This window comes from Phragmites australis, chromosome 10 (genome assembly GCF_958298935.1).
Source record: "Phragmites australis chromosome 10, lpPhrAust1.1, whole genome shotgun sequence".
In the NCBI taxonomy this organism is placed as follows: Eukaryota; Viridiplantae; Streptophyta; class Magnoliopsida; order Poales; family Poaceae; genus Phragmites; species Phragmites australis.
Window position 1 is genome coordinate 27,224,830 of NC_084930.1, and position 19,964 is coordinate 27,244,793.

A 19,964-nucleotide genomic window follows, 5' to 3' on the forward strand; every position below is an offset into this window, starting at 1 on the left:
TTTCTGCTCTTTTTAGTTTTATACTAGTATTTTTCTTGTTATTGAGAATAATTTGATTGGTCACTCGAGGTCCAATGCATTTAATAAAATGTTCAATTGAGCTTTCAAGTATCGATAAATATTTTGTAAGTAGGTTTTGAGGATGGTTTTAGCATGTACTATCCGGTTTTTGCATCTACTTATGCTAACTCTGTGTCATCAACAAGGGAATAGTGGTAAGAGTATATTGGACAAGCAAAATAATAGTAATGCTTACAGATATCCCCAACCAATGGAGTAAGTTTCGAGCTAGAAATCACAAAAAACTAGCCAGAAGGACTACTTTTGTTCTCATCGTTAGGTAGCTCAAGTGCCATAGATTCGATGAACTCAGGAACCAAGGGCTTAACATCTTCAATAATTTTTGTTGCTTCTTTTGTTGAACATCCAAACCCCTTCGTCATTACTGATGTGTCAAGGTTGGGGTTGTAGCTTTGGAGAAGACCAAGCATTGTCTTGGTACTTATGGAGGCTGCCTGGTTCAGGCGGTCAAGGGTTTGATCTCGTTCAGTGGCCATAGTGTCCCGATTGGCGGCCAAGGCATCCCAATCAGCTTTTGTTTTTTTCAAGGCATCTCTGAGTTCTTCTTGTTGATTAGCATCCTTTTTGTGGATTCTTATTGACTCAACAACAACTTCAAGTTGGATCCTTAAGTTGTCTTCAAGAGCTAAGAAAGCAAACAAAAACTAATTCTTATCAGTTGCCTAGCATTTGAATCACATACTGGTAATCTGTGGGTAAACTAACCATCAATTCTTTCTTTACTGGCAGTGAGTAGGGCATCTTTCTCCTCTAAGGCTTTTCTATGACTAGCATGGTCGATAACCATATATTGAGCTTTGGCAGCTGCTATGTGAGCCTCTATCACTGCCCAAGGGTTAATGGTTGTTCCATGGACTGTGGTTGTGGTATGCTCTAAGCTTGCCTTGGGCGTATCTGTAGAAGTTTGCTCTACTCGAGGAAGAGGGGGTGATGAGACTCGAGAGGTTGGAATCAGCTGATTGGCTGAACCGCTCATCATCTGCTCTTTTGTCTTCTCTGGGGAGGAAGGTCTGCAATTAGCAGCATAAGGACAAAGAAGGCTGCGAGACAAGATAATTGTCCAAGAAAAACTTTTACCGATCAGGATATGCGAAACAATGTTTGACTTCTACCTCTTGATGTGACTTTTTTGTTCATCACACTAGCAGCTGAAGCTGGTTGGGTCGAAGGGATAACCAAGGAGTTCGATAAAGCTAAAGAAATCATTGCCTGTAAGAAACCAACCAACAATAAAACATCATCATTATGAAATTATCGAGTGATCCTTAAGAAGAATGACCAATGAAAGGGCGATAACTTGATAAGAGTTACCTCTTTTGCCGTGTCATCAGGCACAACAGTCTCTTGAGGGGGCGATTGAGGGGGTGAACTAGTTGTTCCCAAGAAAAATGCCACTCGTACAAACTAAGTGTTAGTTGGTATATGCTCGACAACCAAAGTTTTAGATAAACAAGTGATCATTGAAGGACTCAATTTTAACACAAGTTGATTCTTTCCCTTAGTGTGTTTGAGGGGCGGTGGGTTGGATGGCGAGGATGATCTCTTGGATCGAAGAGACCCTTTGACATCTTGACCAGTCGATGTTTTCCCCTTATCGTTGGCACCAGTGGAGGGCGTATCCTCTTGATGAAGGGTTGGAATCTGAAATAAAAAGATGAATCAGGTTGAATAAATAATCATTAGTACTATTTTCTCAATATGACCAAATTCTCACTGGTGGTCGAGGATTCTTGAGGGAGTAAGGCTGAACGTAGCATGGTTGTGCCTCTTTAGTAAATAGTTTGCTCAGTTGAGCATTGGTGTCCTACAGAGACAAGGTTGAAGGAAAAGGAGTCACTCGAAAGAGTTTGACTGTCGCTATAGAAGCAGTAAAATGCTAGCCAAATCTTACATCCAACCACATCCCGGGAGCTATCATTATCTCCAGCATAGTCCCAAGCGAAGTGATCCTGTGCTTCCAAGTGGCTTGACCTTAGACTAATGAAGTCTTTGATCACATGCCACCCGGTTAAGCCACTCTGCTAAGTTCGTCAATCTTCTTGACGTAGTGGGCAGTATGGTCGAGCTCGCGATGCTTCTTCGACCAGGACGGATTTGGGTGGGGCTAGAGACCCCTATAGATTAATGGAGAGACGACTAGGTCAGAGTTGGAGACATAAAGCCAAAGAATTTTGCAATCTTTTTGCCAGGAGAAGATCAAACCAACCGGGATATAAGAATACTCAGTATTCCTTTTCAGATGATAAAAATACTTGAACAAATTCAAACTTGGTTCAATACCAATGAAAACTTCGTACAGATGGACAAAGACACTAAGCATAGTGATCGAGTTTGGATTCAAGTGGTGGAGCTCAATTTGATAACCGTCCAATATATTAAGGAGAAACTTGGAAGGGAGAACATTAAAACCGCAGCGGAAAAAGGATTCAAAAACTACAATCTCATGATCAAATTGGCAGGATGGGAATTCCTCACCGGATGTCGGTCTCCAGTTGGCCAGATCACGAGGATAAATGATTCCTTTGCCCTCGAGTTCCTGGAGTTTTGATTCTTGCATCGTTGATATCCCCCAGACTTCGATCAGGAGCTTCATCTTGTCCAGCTGCTCGGAGGAGGCATTGACAGCCTTCAAGTTGATTTCTTTCTTAGGTGAGGAAGGAGCAACGACGTTCACAGAAGGGCCGAAGGCCATGGTGAAAGATTGCTGTGCGGCGACGCACACTTGGGTGAAAAGAGGTGAAAGCTTGAAGCAAGAGACTGTGGTGAGAGGATGAAGAATAGCTAAAGTCTATGTTCGTATGAATATAAAGCCTAGTACTTAATGTTTTTTAGGTAACTACTCCTGTTACTGTGGTGCCGCATTCGGTGTGAAAGATGGGGTGATGGCATCGTGCGAAATCTTTGCACACCCATTCAAGTGTATTAAATGCACCTATACCCAATGGTCCAAATTTTGGAGATTTCTTTTTAACTCTACCCAGAGACGGATGCTGAGAAGTTGAGTTTTCAAGGTTTCTTGTGCTTCGAGTGCGGACAACAGCACGGCACTCGACCCAATAGCATTTCCACTTGATAGAACAGAAAATCCTTTGCTCAATTCTTTCAACTGCAAGCTTGATCTACCTTGCTCGACTAGGCTTAGACTTGGTAGTACTCAAGTAGGCGCTTGTGGAAATCCTATCCGCTGAGTATAGTTAGAGGCTACTATCGAATATCTAACTATTGGGTATATATGCATAAGGAGTATAATATACATGGATAGGGTATACCATATACCTGATGGCTACCTTAGGATATTGCGGATCAGAATCTTTGAGACCTGATATACTCAGAGATCACGACTACCTATACTAAGAAGGTCTCGACCGGGTTAACCTACTTGAGCACGAATAGTATCTAAGCTATATTTGACTGCCTTGCCTTGACTGACAAGATGAAGGACTCCCTATCGACTATGGCTGTGACTAAGACGGTGCCAGGACCTCTTTATAAGGTGGGGACTCTGACCCCCCGAGAGGAACTCATGACAGATCAACACCTATACAACTTGACGCAAGCATAAAGAACTTAGCTTTGGAGATACTTGGCAACTTTAACCGCAAATTAGTTTAGATCCGATCTACTCCATTATAATAGATTTAACCATATTGCTTGTACTCGAGATAATCTATATACAACATCATCTAAACATGATATAGGGTATTAGTCCTCTTCGGGATCTGAACCTGTATACATCACGTGTCTTATTTCCTGCTTGATCCCTTATCTCGAAGATACTCCAATTCAATTGTGGTCATATTATTAAAAATTAATCTTCGACAAGTCTCGTGCTGGCTTGGCTTGTGGTAGCTCTTATGGTCGCTTCTCATGGCATGACAAAGAACGAGCCAAATTAAGTGACTGTTTATAGTGCTTATTATTTACTAGGTGGTTCCCAAGTGCCAACATGCTATCCTTTTTTTTCTACAAAATATCTTGTAACTAAAACCTCTCTCTAATATGTTTATAGAGTTTTGTTTCTTTGGCATGAAGACTTAAATCAACCGATTTTATAAGAAAAAATCTCTGTCTCTTTGTGATCTCCCGAATCCTCCTTGAGGATTCCCACAATAGCATATTAGTAATCACAGCAGCGTTTGCAAGCAAAAAGCTAGTTGGTCTCCTTGCAATCTCGAATCACGTGGCGGCGGCTCCCTGACCCTTCGATCCTGCCTTTTCGCCGCATTATTCCGCAAATGCTACTGTTCCAATTCTCGGACCAAAAAGGCTCGACCACTTAAAAAGGTGCATGCACACCACAAGAAGTTGTGCACTGCTGTTAATATGTTCTTGCCAAATCCATATACTATAGAAACATGTTAAGGTAGTGGCTCTTTGAACACGTTCTCGTCAATTCTTGTGACATCCTCGAAGGTGCACTGCCACATGGAGTAGCTAGCAGCCTAGCATCGACTCTCGACATAGTCAGGAGACATCTAACATGCAACATTTCTCCAGAAGGTTACCCGTGGCCTATATATACGCTTGTGCCCATGCACATCTCGTCTCATCGTGCCCAACTGAACACACGGCAAGATCGAAGCAGCAACTTGAGTTGTGTTGAGATCAATAGGTTGTTGCTGGGTGATTAATTTGCAGCTGATACGACGATGACGGGAAGGACTGGAGCTGTGCCGGTGATATTCCTGGTGATCATGGCGTTCTTGGCCGTCTCCGGCGCAGCACGGCGGCTGGGCGGCAACGAGTGGGCGCCGTCCGGGGAGTCCGTCTTCGGCGGAGCTGTCGCGCAATTTCTCCAGCAGATGTACCTGCAGCAGCTTGGGGCGGGGCCCTCGTGCGGCACCAACAGCTCAAATGGTGGCTGCCCACGGCACCCATGAGTCATGATCTATGGATCCAGGCATGGATAAACAAAACAGCCTATTCATGTAGGAGGGCAATGTAATTGCATGGCCGTATGGGTGTTGGCATTTTTTCCAGATTTTTCTTTGTATTCTTCACTACAGTTTGTATTATGTGTCAATAATTGGGTTGTTACATATTCAACTTTGTTTTCGATTAGTGTTGTAAGAAACAGTGACAAATGTAACAAAAGAATATTTGTTCTATATACATTAGCTTGTTCGGTGATGATAGTTCCTTATATTCTCGTGAGAATTGAGCCTACATTAGTTGATAGCCCATCAGTCACGTTTCAGTCCTTTTGACTCAAATTTGGGTAACAATTTACTTATGTTGAAGTATAAGTGAATTGCCTATCTTTCTCTATTAGCTTATGCTACTATAGAAATTTTCATCAATGGTGCTTCAAAATCATCATTAGTGACGGATCTTGAATCGTTACTAATTACTTGGCACTGATAATCTAAATCGTCTAATTACTTGACACTGATAGTCATTGACTATCAGTGCCAGGTATAGAATTGGTACTGAAAATCAGAATCACTGCTGGTTCGTGGATCCATCCGGTACTGATAGTACACCTATAGATGTTCTATAGGTGTACTATCAATGCCGGTTAGTTTTACCAATCGACAGTGAGATGTGTTTTCCGCTATTTTCAAAATTTAGCGGTTGCCACCAATACCATGCAGATTCTTGGTAAGGTACATAAAGGATTTTACATGAGCTCAACAAAATTGAGGATTGTTGGTATGAAAACTAACAAAAACATAAATCATGCAGTTGCAAGGTCTGCACAACATTCAATATGTTAACTCAGTCTTATGTAGCATGATGCGTCACCCAAGTACTGTCCTTTTCACTTATCTAATGCACAGTTGACATAATGACTATAAACAATCAATCTCAAATAAACTAGAATAAACACTTATCAATGGCTAAACAGATATGGTGTAGGGAAACAAACAAAATTCTTACATAAATGACAAGCACCCACAGAGCTCAAAGTGCAACAAATTTCCAAAGAACAAGATACTCATGATTCAAGTCATCAAGTGAGCACTCACTATCCTTCTCCATGAGAATGCTAGCTCTATACATGATCAACAAACTACATAGATAAAATTGTCTGCTTGCTCATTGACAACATTGCCTCACAACGTACAAATGCTATAAGCCCACTTCGTGAAAACCACATTTATTATGTTCATCCATCCATGCCCACGTACCAAAAACAGAACTACTAATGCATATTCATACTTCATCTCTCCACTGAAATACAAACAGTTGTACATCTCAATCCAAAACATTCCTAGAATTAATACCAATCCTAGAATGACGAGCAAGAGTAGGCTGATCCGTCGATGACCACAGCCTCGGAGCTTAGTTTGTACGCAAAATAGGTGGTAAAACCTAACATACCGACGAGGAGTAGGTGGCGCGTCGAGGTGCGGTCGGGGAGGAGGCTGTGGTCGGGGAGGATGCGGCGGTCAGGGAGGAGGCAGCCCGTTGGGGAGGAGGTAGCGGTCCGGGAGGATGAGGTCTGTCGGGGAGGAGGCGGCGGTTGGGGACGAGGCGGTAGTCTGGGAGGATGCGGCCCATCTGGGAGGAGGCTGCGGTCGAGGAGGAGGCGACACGTCGAGGAGGAGGAGCAGCATGTCGGGACGAGAAGCGGCGAGGCTGAATTGAGCGAACGAAAGGAGAGCAGCTAAGTGTTGGATATATATATATATAGAAGAAACCTTAGTGCCGGTTCTATTTGCTAACCAGCATTAATACATGTGTTAGTGTCAGTTCTATGTACCAACCGACACTAATATGTGGAGTATTAGTGCTAGTTTCTACTTAGAACCGGCGCTGATAATTATTTTTTCTCTAGAAATATTCTTCTATTGTTAAATTAGGCTGAAAACTTGAAACATTCATAGAAAAATGATTAGAGTTGAGAGAAATATGAAACCAAATTTGTTGAAGATCATTTTCTGACTGTTCGTTAGCCACCACCCTCCTGTTTCCTCCAAGCACTAAACACATCCATTGTACCCTTTTACAGTCTACCCTAATAGGTTACCAAGAACAAATCAATCTGAGATCGTTATGAACAGCATTGCGCGTAGGGTGAAATTCTCATATATGTACTCATCCCATACCCGTACGTTATCTTTTCATAGTACAAGAAGATCTTCAACCAATGGTTCGAGGTACACATTGATATCGTTGCCTGGTTGATTTGGCCCACTAATCAACAAACGCATCATAAGGTATTTCTTCTTCATGCACATCCAAGGTGGAAGGTTGTAGATACAAAGAGTCGCGGGCCAAGTGCTATGAGTACTTCTCGTGTTGCTGAAAGGATTCATCGTATCCATACTCAACCTGAACCTTATATTCCTCACTTCATCTTTAAATTCCTTGTATTTTGTATCGAATCTCCTCTATTGCATGCAATTAGTAAGGTGTCTAAGCATTCTATCTTTCTTGCGCTGTTCGGTGTGCCATCGTATCAACTCGGTATTCGCTCTGTTAGCAAACAATCGCTTCAAACGGGGGATTATAGGGAAATACAAAACCACCTTAATGGGGGGTCTTTTCTTCTTTCTCTTTGCCCCCACGCAATCGCTCTAGATATCATCAATGTTGCGCTTATACTGTGGTGCATTGCAAACGCGACATGCTTCCAAATTTGCATCCTCACTGCGGAACAACATGCAGTCATTTTCACATGCATGTATTTTCTCTACTTGTAATCCCAACGGGCAGACAACCTGCTTGTCATGGCATGTATTTTCGGGCAACATGTTCTCCTTTGAAAGCAATTCACTCAAGAATTCTAACAATTCATTGAAGCCCTTATCGACCCAACCACTGCTAGCCTTCTTTCACATCAGTGTTAGTACCACATGCAACTTGATGTGCTCATCTTTACAGTTTGGGTAAACTAGTGTTTTAGAGTCTTTTATCATACGTTGGAACTTTTGATATTGTCTTTTACTGATGAAGTCCCCCCATTGAGTAATATTTGTTCTATGTCATCTACATTGTTGCCAATAAAAGTGTTCGCTCCATCATTCTCGACAAAAGTATCTCCAAATACTGACATATCAAAATCTTCGTTAACTATCATATTGTTGTCTCTGTCTTCTTTGACTGTTGGTTGCTCTTCATGCCCAACATCTTCAAGTTCACTGTGCTCAGTCCAACGGGTATAGTTAGCCTTGAAACCCCTACGAATAAAGTGTGCACAGATCTACTCTATGTTTGAAAATTGCTTCTCCTTCTTGCAGTCGACATACGAACAACATATATAGTGATCGGCACGATTCCTTTTTGGCTTCTTGTATACTGCGGCATCACTAAGCAAAGCCTCAACGCCAATAAAGAACTCTGGCCCTTGATCCTTGTACATCTATGATCGGTCCATCTACAAAACATTATAATGAAACCAATTCAACTTATAATCATTAAATATTTTAAAATCTAGAACAAATTTATTGAATTACCTCATATCTTGATTGGTCTCTATTTGAAGGCCTATCTCCTTCCGGTACTTGGGCCGGGTCAGGGGACACACCTTCAAAAGGCTGTCGTGTCCGATTGCGAACCGTGGGTGGACCAGCTATCCCTACAACACAATATTCTATTCATTGTGTTAAATTCACTACGTTGATTAATTAATAGAGGAAATCCATTGGATTATTATTTAAGTTCAAGAAAAATATACGTAATCCACATACTAGAAAATTGGAGCTAGATTTTAGAGGAATTTGCAAATACCTCATAGGTTTTTTTTTTGCAAGGATACCACTCGAATGACAGTCTAGTGGCGTTTTTGTAATTTTTTAATGGCAATAACGGTTCAAGTAGTGGAAAATTTGCAATTGTCCCTAGATTTTATGTAGGCACCCAAATCAATTTATATGTGACTTTAATCTACTCTTAAATCATCTACAATGATAAAATTATGATCTTTCTCTAAATTATATCTGAATTGGAGCTCTTGCTCCTTTCAAAATTCAACACCAAGGAACAACCACCTAAATTCAAACCTAGAACAATCTAGCAACTGAATCCAACTAAGAATAAAATGTAGATAATCTCTATATATCTAATAATGACAAAGTTCTTTTCCTAAATTAGATATCAATTGGATCTCAAAATCCATAACCATGGAACAAGCACCAACCATCAACCCTAGAGCAATTTACCAAGTAAATCTATCTAAAAATGAAATATAGATCATCTCACTAACCTTAGAGCACGTTAACTTCTTCAAATTTTGAATCCTCCAACCATAAGGACGACAAAAAATGGTGGCCAGCATTGTTTGCTTCGGCTCACGGCGGCTCTGCACTAGTCGCGTTCGGGGAGAAAGTGGGCTTTTATACTGTAGCAACACATCTGTACCGGTTGGTATATGAAACCAGCACTGATAGTCACTCTATTAGTGCCGGTTCTTAGCGCCTCAGTCGTTTTTCACGTGTGAGAATTAAAGAATCGGTACTGATACATCTTCAGTCACGGTTAGTGTTGAACCGTAATTGATGGAGCATACTTTTAATCCATTCTGCAGTGATGTTTGATTTTTAGGTGAGTTGGTTGGTTCTTGTTGCTCAATAACTTCATCTTAGATGTACATTTTATCTGGGATTCAAATCCTGTTTTGAAGGAATCGGCCCTTTACCTATTCTGTGAAATCTCTGGAGAATTCAGTAGCTGAAGTAGATTTGTTTAAATAAATTTTGAATTTCAATCGAATAGACACCAAAGAGCTTTCTCAAAATGCACTAAAAGTATACAAATAAGAAAATTAAAGCGAGAACAATTTTCAGCAACGCACGTCTAAATGGCCCACAACAGGATGTAAAAGTGATATTAAATAAAACAGTCCTCTACAATTTGCCGCTCACCTCAAATTTCTATTGCTTGCCATCTTGTTCTCTCTGCTCTCCCTCCCAGTTTGGACGAGGAAGCTTAAGGCAATGAAGCATTAGAGATCCATGCGAATGAAACAACTAGCCGGGCCTAGTCATGAACCCATTAATTCGAATAACAAAGCATTATCGAATGGCTACAACATTGATTGAAGAAAAATACAATTTTACGCAATTAAAGTCTTGCAAATCTGTGTGAGAAAACACGTGTGTGGAACAACACTTTTAATTATTTAGCATATTGTAGTCAGAATACTTATACACTAGACTGACAAGAAGAAGAGATCTGAACACTTTATTATACAACATAAGAGTTTTCATTAGTCTTCTCTTCCCTCTCTTGAAGATACTTATTTTGAACATTCTATGTAGATAATGAAATAGACTCATATCCCAGCCTCTACATCAAGGGTGTATGCAATGGATGAAACTATTGTAAACATGTCCGTTACTAGCCAGTAGCTTGTGTTAGCTCTGACAGTGGCTTTGCCATGGCAAGGAGGCAATGTGCACCTATTTACAGACATCATTTACCATTTGATTATGGGCCTATTTGGCATTTCTCTAGCTTCAAGTTTCATGTAAAATTTAGAGTTTGTTAAATAAAATAAATTAGTTTATATCTTTATTTTTAATCTAAAATATGAATAAGATTACTCACCCTAACATGACCTGTCAACCCACAATTTTTGAAGCTGTGTAGCTCTACCAAACATGCCCTATCTTTCCAAGTAGAAATTCCTCTTCATAGTTTTCTTTCTTCGGAATAAAGATTGCTGAATTTACTCGTTCCACATTCCTAAAATTGTAATCTCGCACATGTATATCGATTTTCAACAAATGACGTACTAGTACTCTACATGCATGTGTCCATCAAGCAGGAGTCATGCCTGACCAAGCAATTTCAGCTTGCACGCGCGGGAAAACGCCGATGACTAAACCATCATTCCTACCGCATTGCAAAAGTCTTGAACACAACTCCGTCCAGATCAATCGAAAAAATCTCATTCGTCTCCTGAACATCTCGAACCTTTCAATCTTGCTCTGCCTTTGCGACGCATTCTTCAAGATCCTGGTAAAAAAAAGGCCGGACCACTTGAAAAAGTGAGTGCACCGCTGCTAATATGGTCCTGCCGAATCCATTAACCAATACAGTTAGTTAGTACTACAGCATCATGTGAAGTTGGCCGGTGCCCTTTTGAAACATTCCTGTCAACGCCTCCTGCAACATCCTCGCAGGTGCACTACTATGTGGAGTACTTTTCGTTATCGTCAGGACACACGTACGTAACATGCAACATTTTTTTCAGAAGCTTATAGTACAACCCATGCCCTATATACACGCATGAGCATCCCATGCGTATCTCATCTCATGGTGCCAAATCGAACACAATAAGAAGCGGATCGAAGTAACAAGAGAGGATGCTAGTTGAACTGCGCTGAGATTGAGAGGAGCTGAGGCTGTTAGTGATTCATTTTGGTAATACTTCGCGATGGCGAGAACGATTGCCTGCTATGCTGGTGATACTCCTGGTGATCATGGCGTTCATGGCTGTCTCAAGTGCTGCACGGCGACTGGGCAGCGACGTGTGGGCGCAGGCAGGGGAGACCACACTATTAAAAAATGATTTAGTGTGATGCCTCTTACACACAGTTAAGCCGTCTATGTAAAGATTATTACATACAACTCTAAATAAGAATCGTTTATAATAATAACGAGACACGCTAAAAAATGGTGAGATGCTTTTAGTACAGATAGTTACTAATATGAACTGTCTATATTATTTGGAACCTTCTGTAATATTGATAATGACGGCTCGTATTTAGAGCCGTCTGTAATAAGATAAATTTCATAAATGACTCCAAACAAGAACCATCTATAATATTAATACAAACGGTTAGTATTTGGAGTTGTTTGTAATAAAACAAATATCACAAATGATTCTAAATATGAATCATCTGTACAATTAATACAGACGGCTCTAAATACGAGGCATCTGAGAAAATGATCAGTGGTAGTGGAACACTTTAGTTCAGACGGCTCTAAATATGAAGCCATCTATAATATTAGAATAGTACATCATCCCCTACCTCCAGATCAAGCAGAATAGAGCCGGCCGAGAACAGTGCGCAACTTTTGAAGGGAGAGGACGATTTTGAACAAAAAAATTATTAGATTGCGGTGAAAACTTAAAGATTTATTGGCAATTGTTACTCCAAGGTAAGTATTATGTTCTATTTTAGTTTAGATGGTCTCGATTTGGTTTGGAGAGCTAGCTAGGTCTAAATCTAGATTTTTTTCATGATGATATAGTTTTTGTTTTATTCATTAGATGATGTAGACTTGTGTTCTAATTTAGTCTTAAGAGATTAACTATATCTACATTTAGACTTAGATTTTTTTCATGACGATCTAAAATATATTAGTTGTTCTAGGTATATATGAAGCTTAAAGTATAGATCAATGTTTAATTATGCGTTACTTTTTTAGATAAATTTTAGATTTTTGGTATACAAACATAAAATTATCAATAACTATATAGTACTTAATGATAAGTTTTGAATTAATGTTTATCTTTATTTCTAGGTATTCATATATATATATATATATAATATAATGGTAATCGTTAATTTTTTTGGATTAATTATTATTTGTACGGTTCATTCATGCATGCATGTATGGTAGCCCTATTTTTTCCGATGAAAAGCTTGATTGCTCTTATTTATTAGGTTGATTTGACATTAATTAACTTTGTAAAGTATAGATGGATCGTGGCTGGATGTATGGTTCTTGTTCGAACCAAGGGTATCTTGATGGTGTGTTTGGTAGCTGCCAAGGAGGATCGTTTAGAAAAGGGTGTGGAATTTACATATTATCCTTGTTGTGATTATAGAAATGAAAGATCATTTCTTAGACAGAACGTAATCTTACAGATCCCAGCACACACTACTACAGAATCGGGCTCATATGCCGATCCATCACTGGCAATTTCTTATATGCCGATAGTGATGGGGCATCATAGCCGGTTCATAGGCCGCGCGGGACGAATCAACCATCGTGGTTTATGAACTAGCAGTGATAAGGAGAATCATTGTTAGTCGATGGCTTGAGCCGGCAGTGATGTCCAGCCGCCTCATCACTACTGGCTTAAGCCACCTACCGACAGTGATAGCTGTACATCACTGCCGGCTAGTGGGATGAGCCGGCAGTGATGTGTACATTATAAAACAGTGGCCCTCCCCTAAGCCTGAGCACAACACCATCCCCGGCGACCTTCGTTGCCCTCACGGATGCATCACTGCTTCTAACCCATCTCCATCCAATTCCATTGCTCGGTGAGCTTCGCAGTGCCATACGCAATCTTTTGCACGCGCTAGTTCAATAGTAGCCCGTAGTCGGCCCCACCGCAAGCTCGCCCACTTCACCGAGGAACTCCGGGCTGTGAGTCACCTCTACTTGAGCCGAACGCACAGTGAGGTTCATCGCGGTCCAAGGAACCTCGCTGCTCCCTTCCCTTTCAATCTCTCACTCTATAGCGTGCCACCGCCATCGGCCTAACTCCGCCGCCCGCCATAGTCACTGCCGACACTGCTTGCCGCCGTACATGCCACCGCCGACCCCTCAAACGAGTTCGCCACAGTGAGTTGAGAATTTTAGTACCCCTCCGTGACCAAGCTCTACCTCCATTCGTCGCCAGCAACCGGTCAAAGTTGGAAAATTCAGAAAATACCGAAAGGAATATTAGTTGTATTGCTAAATCAACTAAAATAACCTATAATTTGTAGAAAAATATCTAGAGCTAAGAAACAAATATGAAATCAAGTTTATTAGTTTTGTTTTGTCATGATCTACATGATAAAAATACATCCATGCATAAAATGTCCACCGGAATACCTCTATTTTATTAAATATGCTATAACTTATTAATCCATAATTAAATATTGAAATATCTAAAATCAGCCAATCCAAATTTTTTAATCTTATTTTGCCATGCTGTGTATAGGAAAAATATATTTCAAGCATGAAATGCTTGTTTAGCACTAATTCTTTGTTAATCTTGATTAAGCCTTTTAAACTTGATTAATTTCTACATAAATTAATAAAAATCATAAAATATGAAACTATTTTTTTTAGGTCTTCTCTATGTATACTTTACACAGTAAAAATACCTTTTGCCATGTTGAGTACTTCCCTCATGTAAGTTTATTTAAACTACGTCATATAACTTTGGATTTAAAAATAGCAAGCATGTAATTTGGTTAATTAAGTGGGCAAATGAACTCCAATTTATGTGATTCTTCCTCTACTACATTCATAACCTCATGAACTACATCTCTACCAAATTCATGTCGTTTGGATCACATCTCATGATATTTCATTCATTCTCATTTCAATGCACTTTATCACTCTTTAGAGAACGACGTCGCAGAGTGTCATGAGGTTGATCCTGAGGGTGAATGTGCTGTTTAATTTTTATAAGTTATTGCTATATGTATATCATGTATGTAAGGGTTGAATAATAAAGAAAAATTTTAGGGATGGCACCAACAAAAACTCATCGGACCTGGCTAATAAGGAGGAGCGCCACATGGTTCTTTAAGGAAAAAGAAGGATTGTCGGAGTAGAGAATGTTGTTAACAAGGAAGACTACAATCAATTCGATGCACTACCTCCTTTCAAAGAGGACGTCGAGCTAGGTCCCATGAAAGACATCGATGAACCTCCATATGTACGTTGTGATTATTATGAAGGGTGAATCGTTAAGACAAAGTAGCTAAATTGTATTAATTAATATGTATGACTTTGTTTTAGATGCGATTATACCTCACTTATGTTATAGAAGCTTCGATTTTTAGTTTATGATGGAAGATGTCTTTATTATTGAACATATTGATTTTTTAATGAATTGTATTAATTACTATGTATGAATTGAACCATGAAATTTAGGTATATAAAAAACTTAATTTTGGTATATAGCAAGTTCAAGTTTAAATAAATATGTATTAGGGTTTTAGGTCAATGGAATGTTAATAAACATAGATAATACAAACTCATTTAAAAACACTTGAGTAGTGAAGCGGTTTAATTGTTTGGTTTTTCTTGGGGCAGGTCGTGGGTTCGAGTCTTGGCGGGCGCGCATGCAGCTATTGCACCCCGGACCTGCAATGAAAGGAGTTTCACTACCGGCAGACTTCTTGGGCCGACAGTGAAATATGTTTCGCTGTAGGTTGTCCTATTGAGCAGACAGTGAAAGTCGTCTCCTATAATAGTGCTCGACGCCTGCGCCTTCTGGCACATAGAAATTTTTTCCTCTTCCTAGCTTGTGCCCTTCGCTAAATAGCCTCCCGACGCCGAGGAGCCCGCGATGTCTTGCCCTGTGCCGTCGTCCACCATCACTATCGCCGAGGATCTCGCCGCCTCCTCCCTAACGCCAAGGAGCCCATGCTACCGTGCATTACACCCTCGTCCACCACCGCCGTTGCCGAGGACCACCACCCCGATGCTGAGGAGCCCGCCGTCTCCACCCCGATGAGCACCCCGATGCCGAGGAGCCGTGCTGCCATGCCCTGCACCCTTGTCCACTGCTGTCGTTACCGTGGACAACCACCCCGACATTGAGGTAGGACTCCCAGCTCCCCCTCCGTCTCCTTCTACCTTCCAATTTGTAGGGTTTCAACGCAAGTTCGTACTGACTCATGGCTGACTGCTTGTGTGTTCAAATGATAAGAATAGATTCTTGTGTGCCGGTCCTTTTGTGTCTTAAAATGATAAGAACTGATGTTGCTTGTGGTCATTTTTGTGTTCAAATGATAAGAATAGATGCTGCTTGTGGTGTGTGTTCAAATGATAAGAACAGATGCTGCTTGTGGTCCTTTTGTGTGTTTAAATGATAAGAACATATACTGCTTGTGGTCCTTTTGTGTGTTCAAATGATAAGAATAGATATGTTGCTTTGGTCCTTTTGTGTATTCAAATGATAAGAACAGATGCTGCTTGTGGTCCTTTTCTGTGTTCAAATGATAAGAACGAATGCTGCTTGTGGTCCTCTTGTGTGGTCAAATGATAAGAACAGATATGCTGCCTTGGTCCTTTTGTGTGTTCAAATGATAAAAACAGATGCTACTTGTGGTCCTTTTGTGTGTTCAAATGATAAGAACAGATGTTGTTTGTGGTCCTTTTTTGTGTTCAAATGATAAGAACAGATATGCTACCTCGGTCCATTTGTGTGTTCAAATGATAAGAACAGATGCTGCTTGTGGTCATTTTGTGTGTTTAAATGATAAGAACATATACTGCTTGTGGTCCTTTTGTGTGTTCAAATGATAAGAATAGATATGCTGCTTTGGTCCTTTTGTGTGTTCAAATGATAAGAACAGATGCTGCTTATGGTACTTTTGTGTGTTCAAATGATAAGAACAAATATGCTTGTGGTACTTTTGTGTGTTCAAATGATAAGAACAAATATGCTGCCTCGGTCCTTTTGTGTTCAAATGATAAGAACAGATGCTATTTGTGGTAATTTTGTGTGTTCAAATTATAAGAACAGATGCTGCTTGTGGTCCTTTTGTGTGTTCAAATGATAAGAACAGATATGCTGCCTTGGTCCTTTTGTCTGTTCAAATGATAAGAACATATGTTGCTTGTGGTACTTTCGTGTGTTCAAATGATAAGAACAGATACTGTTTGTGGTCCTTATGTGTGTTTAAATCATAAGAATAGATATGCTACCATGATCCTTTTGTGTGTTCAAATAATAAGAACAGATGTTGCCTCGGTCCTTTTATGTGTTCAAATGATGCTTGTAATTATTTCCCCTCTTCTATTCTGGATAGTATTGGTATATATTCCCTTTGCTCAATGATGAATTGATACACTGAGATTGGGCAATTTTCTGAGCACAATAGTTTAGACCTGTGATTCTCTAGTTGTCTGATATTTGTTGTAGCCCCTAGTGAGACTTGTTGATGGTTCTTGATGGTCAGTAATTTTACACTAAGATATATTTCTTATGTTGTCTCTGTAGTAGGCTACCTATTATAATTTGATCCCTAGATGGTGTGCTATTGTAAGTTCAGAGAATGATTAACATATCAGATTCTGGATAAGGAAGTTGATTCATTGTTTTTGTTCTGTCATTACTTGCATGAATCCTGCTGTTCAGTCTCTATTTCTGTCTTGGCAAGAAATTGCTTATCCTTTTCCGAATATGCGCTCTCTGATTTGATACAACAGCACTATCCATGATGATATTATGTGCTTTTTGAGAATTCTGTCTAGGTTCTAATAACTAAATGAGAACTTAGTAAATTATCCAGTCGTTGATGTACTCAATAGAACAATTAGGGGGCAGGACCTTGATTGTCCTGGGGCCAATTGTTATTCATTTTCTAAGAGTACTTTTATACACCTACTGCCTAGTTCTTGCTATATCCTAAGGTTGTATTTATTTTTTACTCATGTTATGTGTTGTATTAAAAATTGCACTGTTTTTATACTTATTTTTCCTTTTGCAAATGATGAGATTAGAGACCATACATATGAATGCAAAACTCGACTGGGACGGTTATTACACAAGTTCAAACATGAAGTTGTTGCGGCATACAACAATGAAGACATCTAGACCGAGCTAAAATTGCTACCTTTGAAAATGAGGAGAAATTTGATTTCATGTGTAAAGATGCTGTAATCATAGTTCTTGTTGTAATCACTATTTTGCTATGTAAGATGATATGACTTGTAAGATCATTGTGACACTTGTCAGTACCTTTGTGAATATTTTGGCCTATTTTGCTACATAAGATGTGACTTCTTTTTGTTAAATTTGATCATAATGTACTCAATTTCAATATTATATGTGTATGCATTCTATCTATCGACTCCTTCATCGCTATCTCTCTTTTGACAGCGTCTCTCCCTCCCTCATTGGCTTTATCTCTATCTCCCTCCTTCCTCAGTTCTCTATAAATAGAATACTCAACCGCTCATCATCATTGTATGCAGAACTTCCAGAAAGGGATGACACCACCAACCACTGATCCGGCCCAGGTGCTAGGAGTTGTAGTGCTGTCATCAAACATTGAAGAAGGTAGCCCAAACCACTACCTCAATCTGGACCAAACAGACGCCTATAGAGGTGATGAGGTAATACATAAGTAGAAGAATGCATCTGTTCGACATATTATCATATAGGTTCTTAATATTTTTTTCGCTTATGCGCATATGCCTAATGCTCTTGAGGGTCACGATAATGAGCAATCCCAGGAGCAGCATCATACCCGAGGTCCCTCGAAGATGCCTACGAGATGATTTTTGATCACATAGGTCTCATCAGTAGGAGAGCCAACTACACCAGAGAGAGTTCTGGGGCCATACAAGTTAGTCTGTGGGATAGCTATTAAGGATCACGTGCCCATCAGCTACAGATTGTGGACTGGCGAAGGAGATGATCCACACGTGATTTCTGATTCAATCAAGAATGATATCCTATGACCTAAGATATTAGAGTGGTTCGAGTTCCCTGCAGAGACAGATATGGATGTAGTTAAGCGTAAGGCGCTATTGATTATGGGCCTTTAATTTAAGAATTAGAAGGGCACACTAAACAGAACCTTGTCTAGAAGGGTACAACGCTAGATTTTAGCAAATGACCACAACGGGAAGATCGTTGGTAAGCCTTTGTGGAGTACAAGTTGTCGAAAGAAGCACAGAGGTTGAGTGAAGTGAACCTATACCCCCACAAAGTAGGCAGTCGTGGGTACGTGAGGAAAGAATGACAGTGGCAATAACAGCTAGATGAACTTCAAGAGAGAGGTGTCACACCTGAGACGGAGCGCTGGAGCGAATGATAGACACGGTTCCTTCTTAGAGGGGTGCTTCTTACTCGTTTGATCGAAGCTTATGCTTTACGACCCCAAAGACTAGGAAGTGACACAAACTCTTGCAAAAGATCTTGTGAAAACCCACAAACAGTCTGTGCAAGGCTCCTTCAAGCCAGACAGGGATAGGGACATGCTCACCTTGGCACTGGGAAACAAGAAGCATGATGGTCGCACACGAGGTGTTGAGGTGATGGGTTGGAAATATGGATTCCTAGGTAATGTCGATAGTTACAAGAGTCGAAAGAGATCCCAAGCAGAGTGAGATGCAGAACAAGAGGCATAACAAGCTAGGATGATGGAAATGCTTGAACAAACTCTACAAAAGGAGAGGGAACATACAGAGGAAAACATAGAACAATAAATACAACAAACCCTCATGCGTCAACGAGACGCCATTGTGAGCGAACAGAAACGGCCGGCAGTGTCTCCTAATGTTGCGCGCTCTAGCGCTGGTGGTCATCGAAGTAGCTATGCGTCCACGGGAGTTCCATGAGCTGACCCCATCATTTATCCCATGGACCTCATCATAGCACGGACACCATGTGAACTACACATTGGTACTAGAAATATTACCATCAAGGTGGCTTCTGACATGGCTTATCCCCATAGCTCCCATGAACATTTGCACGAAAGTTCGATATTGGAGGGCTACGCCATTGTCGAAGTAGATGAGGCAGTTGACCAGTATTGAGGTGGACTACCCCATAGAGGAGGGGGCAAAAAATATAGGAGAGAACGAGCATACATTCATCGTGTTGGAGAAGGCCTACATAGTATTTTCACCAGGGACATTTACGGAGAACCTTTACTCTCCATGACACCCCAGGCTGCCGTCACCTCAAAGATCTTCCTCTCCTCAGCCATCGCCTCAAAGAAGCTGTGGTAGAAGTGCACCCACTGTCAATGCACCTGGTCCGGAGGATCTTGTTGTGGCTTCGACCATCTTTTAGAGTTGGTACCATCGGATGACTCTTCGACAGAATGACCTTCCAGCGATGATGCGAAGGAGGAGTAAGAAGCAGTGGCCCGTAAGCATGCCCATGAGGAGGATGAGAGGCTAGCACGTCAGCTGCACGCTATGGAGGAGCAAGAAGCAGCGTCCCATAAGCGTGCATAGGAGGAGAAGGATGAGAGGGTGGCACATCAATGTATTGTGGATGAGCACGAGAG